General features: G+C 39.6%; 1 long non-coding RNA gene across 1 annotated transcript; it reads right to left on the bottom strand.

Moving 5' to 3' along the window:
• Window positions 1-4996: 4996 nt before the first annotated feature.
• Window positions 4997-8474, bottom strand: LOC139405944 (uncharacterized). Its single transcript, XR_011633924.1, has 3 exons — window positions 8358-8474; window positions 8134-8160; window positions 4997-5298 (listed from the first exon to the last, which is right to left on the bottom strand). It is a non-coding gene; the product is annotated as an uncharacterized lncRNA (long non-coding RNA).
• Window positions 8475-8628: the final 154 nt, after the last annotated feature.

Genomic DNA, 8628 nt, shown 5'->3' on the forward strand with positions numbered 1-8628 from the left:
ATCTCTCGTGGGAGCGAGTACAGTCATATCCGAGAGTATTAGTACCAAGGGAAATCTATTCAGGATTGTGGAATAAGCACCGGTGCGCTCGCGGCACGACTGGAATTAAAACTACGGATGAAGATGAGAAGTGAAGTCGTGTTCTGTGCCTTAACTCTTTCTTCTGGAGTGAGAGATTGTGAAATGTCGATCTCCAGATGCTCAATCTGTCTCAGTTTCTTCTGGAGCTTTCTCGCCTCCCCCATCTGAAACCCCTATTCTACAAGCACCAACAACTGTTCCAGATTATTCTGTGTACAATGTTTCACTAGGCCTGTCGGTCATGCAACGTCTGTTTTTTGAGTGTTTCTACCGTGTTTCACTAGTTTGCTGTCCTTTCTCTGTACAGTCAATTGTTTCCATAGACGTGTCTCATCGCTGATGACAGCAATGGTAGATAGCAGAGGTGTGGACTCGAGTCACATGACATGGACTCGAGTCAGACTCGAGTCACAAATATGATGACTTGCAACTCGACTTTGACTTTAACACCAATGACTCGTGACTTGACTTGGACTTGAGCCTTTTGACTCGACCTGACTTGATACCCTCCCCTTGACCAAATATTAAGTGTGCAGCGCATTAAAGCGTGCAGCGCATCAACTCTTCATTTAACAGATTACAGTTTGAATTGGACAGCGGCCAATCAAATTGGGCATGGCAGTGCAGAGGAACGGCGGGTGAATTCAGATGGAGCCCTTGGAAAGATGATACCCCAAATTATTATTTTCGGATATAAAGACAATGTTGTATCTTCAAAAAACGGATTGCAACTTGCAAAACATGCGGGAAGAAAGTTACAGATGGAGGCGCAACAATTTCCAACTTCGTTCGACATTTGAAGCTGCACAAAGAACGGTAAGTCATGGCTAATATAGCCGAAAGCTATCCATCACACGAGGTTGTGTGTTTATGAGTGTGTATCTTGTTTCATGAGTTTCTTTTAGCTGGCTTGTGATGTCTGGAGCCTGTATTCTTTCTCATGGCTACCCACGTATTTCCATGGAAATATAAAGTTTATTTGGAAAGTAATAAATATATAGATATTCTTAAAAGCATCCATGATTTGCGTTACTCTTGTTAAAAATATGAAATGGTATTACATTTGGTGAAGAGCACATTATGACTTGTTTAGGACTCGAAACTCAAAGTTTAGGACTTGAGACTTGACTTGATACTTGACAGTCTTGACTTGAGACTTGACTTGGACTTGCCTGTCTTGACTTGGGACTTGACTTGGGACTTGAGTGCTAAGACTTGAGACTTACTTGTGACTTGTAATGACATGGTCCCACCTCTGGTAGATAGCCTGTTTGAGGGGATACATTTGAGCAAGGATCTGTGCAGATACGCTAATCTTCATCTGAGTAGTTGTTTTACCCAAGAGGATTTCTGTAGCAGTCCGACTGCAATGTAGTAGATCTGAAACAAGCACAGGCGCTTTATTATCTTCTCTGGTCTGCCGGATGGTTACAGACATTGCTCTGATTTACAGTGACACCAGGTGGAATGGAGAGGAACTTAATTTACTAAATCCAAATACCAAGGCAGCGTTTCATTCAAAAAATGTGCTCACTCATTTCTACCCTCGTTCACTTCTCCCCTCCAGTGACTGATTTAATTTCTGTACCAATGTGTGCCTTTCTTTCTAGCCTAACAGTGTTTGGTGTTATAACTTAATCATTATTTATATTCAGTGTATGAGAATGGGACTTGGTCTTCAATAATTCAGTTTGTGAGATAAAACATTTAAATAGCCATTTAATTCAATAACAAATAAGTGCTCAATCATAACGCTAATATGCACCATTTGTTATAATTAGTTGTTATAACTTCCATAGTAAACATGATTTCCTTGGCATACACATCACTGACAAACTGAAATGGTCCACCCACACAGACAGCTGGTGAAGAAGGCACAACAGCGCCTCTTCAACCTCAGGAGGCTGAAGAAATTTGGCTTGTCACCAAAAACACTCACAAACTTTTACAGATGCACAATCGAGAGCATCCTGTCGGGCTGTATCACCGCCTGGTACGGCAACTGCTCCGCCCACAACCATAAGGCTCTCCAGATGGTAGTGAGGTCTGCACAACACAATAACCAGGGGCAAACTACCTGCCTTCCAGGACACCTACACCACCCGATGTCACAGGAAGGTCAAAAAGATCATCAAGGCCATCAGACTGGTAAACAGCCATCACTGCCATCACATTGAGTGGCTGCTGCCAACATACTGACTCAAATCTCTAGCCACTTTAATAATTAAAAATTGGATGTAATAAATGTATCACTAGTCACTTTAAACAATGGCACTTTATATAATGTTTACACGCCCTACATTACTCATCTCATATGTATATACTGTACTCTATACCATCTACTGCATCTTGCCAATGCCGTTCGGCCATCGCTCATCCATATATTTATATGTACATATTCGTATTCATTCCTTTACACTTGTGTGTATAAGGTAGTTGTTGTGAAATTGTTAGATTACTTGTTAGATATTAATGTATGGTCGGAACTAGAAGCACAAGCATTTCGCTACACTTGCATTAACATCTGCTAACCAACCATGTGTATGTGACCAATAAAATTTGATTTGATTTGATTTATACAGTGAGGCAAAAAAGTATTTAGTCAGCCACCAATTGTGCAAGTTCTCCCACTTAGAAAGATGAGAGAGGCCTGTAATTTTCATCATAGGTACACTTCAACTATGACAGACAAAATGAGAAAAAAATCCAGAAAATGACATTGTAGGATTTTTAATGAATTTATTTGAAAATTATGGTCATAGTTGAAGTGTACCTATGATGAAAATTACAGGCCTCTCTCATCTTTTTAAGTGGGAGAACTTGCACAATTGGTGGCTGACTAAATGCTTTTTTGCCCCACTGTATGTCTAGTCTGTGTACAGTGCCTATACAAGTCTACAATCCCCTTGGATTTCTTCACATTTTATTGTTTTACAAAGTAGGATTAAAAAAGATTTAGACTAATTGTCCCGTTTGGCAACTATCTACATGAAATACTCTATAATATCCAAGTGGAAGAAAAATGTGTTATATTTTTTAAGATGAATGAAAAATAAAACACTACTATACCTTGATTAGATAAGTATTCACCCTCTGAGTCAATACATGTTGGACTCACCTTTGGCAGCGATTACAGCTGTGAGTCTTCTTGGGTAAGTCTCATAAGAGCCTTGCACACCTGTATTGTGCCATATATGCCAATTGTTCTTTTCACAATTCTTCCAGCTTTGTCAAGGTTTTGGGTATCATAGCTAGACAGCAATTTTCAAGTCTTGCCAAGCAGATTTAAGTCAAAACTGTAACTCGGAAACATCCACTGTCTTCTTGGTAAGCAACTCCAGTGTATATTTGGCTTTGTGTAGTAGGTTATTGTCCTGTTGAAAGGTGAATTTCCACCACCATGCTTGAAAATAAGGAGGCAGTTACTGAGTGATGTGTTGTGTTGGATTTGCCTTAAACATAAGGCTTTGCATTTAGGCCAAAATGTTTATTCCTTTGCAGTGTATTTTTTTGCAGTATTACTTCAGTGTCTTGTTGTGTACATACTGTATGCATGTTTTGGAATATTTTTGTCTGTATATTTGTATTATTCTTTTCACTCTGTCAATTAGGTTAATACAATGCTGTTGATCCATCCTCGTTTTCTTTTACCATCACAGCCACTGAACTCAGTTCATTTCCTGTCCTGCAGCTCAGTTCAGAAGGTCGACTGCATCTTTGATGTGTCTAAGTAGTTTAATGCATCATCCACAGCATAATTATTAACTGGATCGTGCTTAAAGATATATTTAATGTCTGATTTGTTATTGTTACACATCTACCAATCACTGCTCTTCTTTATGAGGCTTTCGAAAAGCCCTCTGGTCTTTTTAGTTGAATATGTGCTTGAAATTCAATACTTGACTGAGGGACCTTATAGATGTTGTATGTATGGGGGACAGAGGAATGGCTAGTTATTCAAAAATCATATTATTTCACACAGATTGAGTCCATATAATTGATTAGTATGTGATTTGTTACATTTGACTTATTTTTCTCCCCAATTTCGTCATATCCAATTACGATCTTATCTCATCGCTGCAACTCCCCAACAGGCTCGGGAGAGGCGAAGGTCAAGTCACGCGTCCTCCCGAAACATGACCAGACAAACCGCGCTCCTTAACACCCGCCTGCTAAACCCAGAAGAATGTGACGGAGGAAACACTGTTCAACTGAAAACCGAAGTCAGCCTGCAGGCGCACGGCCCGGTGCAAGGAGTCACTAGAGTGCGATGAGCCAAGTAAAACCCCCCCCCCCCCCCCGCCAAACCCTCCCCTAACCCGGACAACGCTGGGCCAATTGTGCGCCACCCTATGGGATTCCCGGTCACGGCCGGTTGTGACACAGGCTGGGATCGAATCCGGTTCTGTAGTGACGCCTCAAGCACTGCGATGCAGCTTTAGACAGATGCGCCACTCGGGAGTAGCCCCAAATTTGACTTCGAATCTAATTTAGGATTGCCTAAACAAAGAGGGTAAATACTTATGCGACAACTATTGTTTAGTTATACATTTTCTATTAATTTGTACAAATGTGTAGAATTTTCTTTTCACTTTGACATTATGGAGTATTTTGTGTAGATCAATGGCAAAAAAATACGATTAAATATAATTCAATCCCACTATGTAATGCCAAATAAATAAATAAAAGTTCAAGGGTGTATAGACTTTCTATAGTGTATGTGTGAAAGCATTTTTGAAACCAGGTGGAGGTATTGCTTTTCATTTGTCTCTTCTATGTCCTGCTGTGAGTTTTCCAGCACTATCAACGTTTCGTAATTTTTTTCAAGGCCTAGCCTATCCCTAGCCAACAATAGGTCATAGGCATAGTCTGCACATGGCTCCATCTATCAGACAGAGAAAGAAAATATCAAGAAGAGTGTAGATACACACATTTATTTATGTATCTGTATGGTTATTACAAGATCATTTGGGTTAAGAATTTCACGGTGTTCAATCATGGAAACGGGTCAGCTAGGGTCTACAGTACCGGTAAATATAGTAGGCCTAGTCATTGAAGCTATTGTTATGTTGTTGCCCCCGTTCTTGCAGAAGTTCTGCAGAGTCTTGTGGAAGGAGAGCATAGCAAGTGCTACAGCAGAGTTTGAAGTAAGGCAGGTGCAACCATCAGCCCCAACTGCAGCAAAAACGGAAGTGTCAAGGTGCTTGCCCCGGATGCCTACAGAGAGAGAGAGAGAGAGAGAGAGAGAGAGAGAGAGAGAGAGAGAGAGAAAGAGAGAGAGAGAGAGAATTAACTGAATTTCTACACTCCTAGAAAAGGGGTTATCTAGAATCATAAAAGGCTATTCCGCTGTCCCTGTATGAGAACCCTTTTTGACTCCATGTAGAATCGATGTAGAACCAATGTGGAACCCAACTTACCCAACAAACCATGGTATAACCTTATAATAACCCTTTGGTGATAAGATTCTACCTGGAACCAAACCCCCCAAAAAAACACTTCAAAATGACAAATAGTTTCACATTATACATGTTATCTGTTTAAATTGGACTGTTTATCAGTCATAAAACATACTGCAAGTGCTTTATAATGCAAAACGTTATGTTTATGCATTGTTTAAAGTACAGTTATAGTGACATATTTTGGGGGATTTAAAGCTATCAAAAATATTTTTTGAATTCTATAAAGTTAACAAAAGCATTACATACAGTTGAAGTCGGAAGTTTACATGCACTTAGGAGCCATTAACTCGTTTTTCAACCACTCCACACATTTCTTGTTAACAAACTATAGTTTTCGCAAGTCGGTTAGGACATCTACTTTGTGCATGACACAAGTCATTTTTACAACAATTGTTTACAGACAGATTATTTCACTTATAATTCACTGTATCACAATTCCAGTGGGTCAGAAGTTTACATACACTAAGTTGACTGTGCCTTTAAACAGCTTGGAAAATTCCAGAAAATGATATCATGGCTTTAGAAGCTTCTGATAGACTAATTGGCATCATTTGAGTCAATTGGAGGTGTACCTGTGGATGTATTTCAAGGCCTACCTTCAAACTCAGTGCCTCTTTGCTTGACATCATGGGAAAATCAAAATAAATCAGCCAAGACCTCAGAACAAAATTGTAGACCACAAGTCTGATTCATCCTTGGTAGCAATTTCCAAATGCCTGAAGGTACCACGTTCATCTGTACAAACAATAGTACGCAAGTATAAACACTATGGGACCACGCTGCCATCATACCGCTCAGGAAGGACAAGCGTCCTGTCTCCTAGAGATGAACGTACTTTGGTGCGAAAAGTGCAAATCAATCCCAGAACAACAGCAAAGGTGCTGGAGGAAACAGGTACAAAAGTATCTTTCTCCACAGTAAAACAACCTGATAGGCTGCTCAGCAAGGAAGAAGTCACTGCTCAAAAACCACAATAAAAACGCCAGACTACGGTTTGCAACTGCACATGGGGACAAAGATCGTACTTTTTGGAGAAATGTCCTCTGGTCTGATGAAACAAAAATAGAACTGTTTGGCCATAATGACCATTGTTATGTTCGGAGGAAAAAGGGGGAGGCTTGCAAGCCGAAGAACACCATCCCAACCGTGAAGCACGGGGGTGGCAGCATCATGTTGCTGGGGTGCTTTGCTGCAGGAGGGACTGGTGCACTTCACAAAGTAGATGGCATCATGAGGATGGAAATTATGTGGATATATTGAAGCTCAAGACATCAGTCAGGAAGTTAAAGCTTGGTCGCAAATAGTTCTTCCAAATGAACAATGACCCCAAGCATACTTACAAAGTTGTGGCAAAATGGCTTAAAGACAACAAAGTCAAGCTATTGGAGTGGCCATCACAAAGCCCTGACCTCAATCCCATAGAAGATTTATGAGCAGAACTGAAAAAGCATGTGCGAGCAAGGAGACCTACAAACCTGACTCAGTTACACCAGCTCTGTCAGGAGGAATGGGCCAGAATTGACCCAACTTATTGTGGGAAGCTTGTGGAAGGCTACCTGAAATGTTTGACCCAAGTTAAACAATTTAAAGGCAATGCTACCAAACACAAATTGAGTGTATGTTTACTTCTGAACCATGGGAAGGTGATGAAATAAATAAAAGCTGAAATAAATCATTCTCTCTACTATTATCCTGACATTTCACATTCTTAAAATAAAGTGGTGATCCTAACTGGCCTAAGACAGGGGAATTGTTACTAGGATTAAATGTCAGGAATTGTGAAAAACGGATTTTAAATGTATTTGGCTGAGGTTTATGTAAACTTCTGACATCAACTGTATATTGTACTTATCAATAAAAACAAAAAAAGGCTATTACAATTACTCTTATTTTTACAAATATAATATGTGTCCCTAAGTTTTATCCCCATTGGTGTAACCCCCTTGAAAATCACTCATTACAAAGATTTACAAGGACCTTGCATTGACCTCTAGTGGAAAAGTGTTGCACTGGAAGGGTCTATATTAAATACAATTATTAGCTAATCACGCCCTTTTAGTGTCTCATACATTTGAGGATTCCATTGATCATTTTGTGTGTCTAAATAGGGTAATTGGTGTTACAAATGTTAAATGAAGGGAAATTACACTGTGAGCAAAATTATGAATCAAAAACACTTCGGCCAATTATTTTTAAAGGTTTAATGACCTTAGATTCGAGCATCTGTGCCCTCCATTTTCGAAAATCCTCAATTACCAAAATGTTGCCATTGGAGTTACCGTCACTGGTGTAACTAGTCCTGCTGGTGACACGATGTTTTAGCAAAATAGCAAAACATGATTAAAAGTCATTATTAAGCTACCATATTAGTTCATTTACAAATGGGAGGATGTACCCAATACATTTAATTTAAAAAAATGTAGAAAAATTAAGTTCCTTTTTTTCTCCAAAATGCCACACCCAAATACCGCCGCAATTCAAGAACAACCCTTATGGTGATTAGGCCTATAGACACTTTCTTAGTTTACAATTCCCCTCTCTATCTCTAATTCACCGATTAGCTCAATCAATTTGTAAAAAATGGGAATACCTTGTTTGGGGCGCTGGTTGCATTCACCTGAATGACAAAAGACATGGGACCATTTTAGACATGTCACAACACTTTAGGCTGTTACCTATATGTTAACACAATACCTGGAAACGAATCACCACAAGTTGGTGCTATTGATGATATGCATACAATTGCTAAACTCTACAATTAATATGTTTAATCTCTACTTAATAGTTTACTAATACTGATATTTTGGTTCTTACCTTGACATTTGGGTTTATAGGATTCCCCTCCATGGCCTCTGTGAACACAGAAAGCACCAGCAAGATGAAGACAGCACAGACCAGAGCTTTGTTCATGTTGAAGAGGGTTGAGTCTCTGAACAGCAAAAGTGTATCTGTGTCTATTTCAGCTAGAAGAGGATGGGTCTGAAAGGGGTGTGTGCACCATGACTGCATGTGCACAAGAACAGACATTTGTTTTACAGTCATGAGCAGTGTAAATTAACTTTAATAGGGCCTACAAATGATTTGG

This window comes from Oncorhynchus clarkii, chromosome 3 (assembly GCF_045791955.1).
Source record: "Oncorhynchus clarkii lewisi isolate Uvic-CL-2024 chromosome 3, UVic_Ocla_1.0, whole genome shotgun sequence".
In the NCBI taxonomy this organism is placed as follows: domain Eukaryota; kingdom Metazoa; phylum Chordata; class Actinopteri; order Salmoniformes; family Salmonidae; genus Oncorhynchus; species Oncorhynchus clarkii.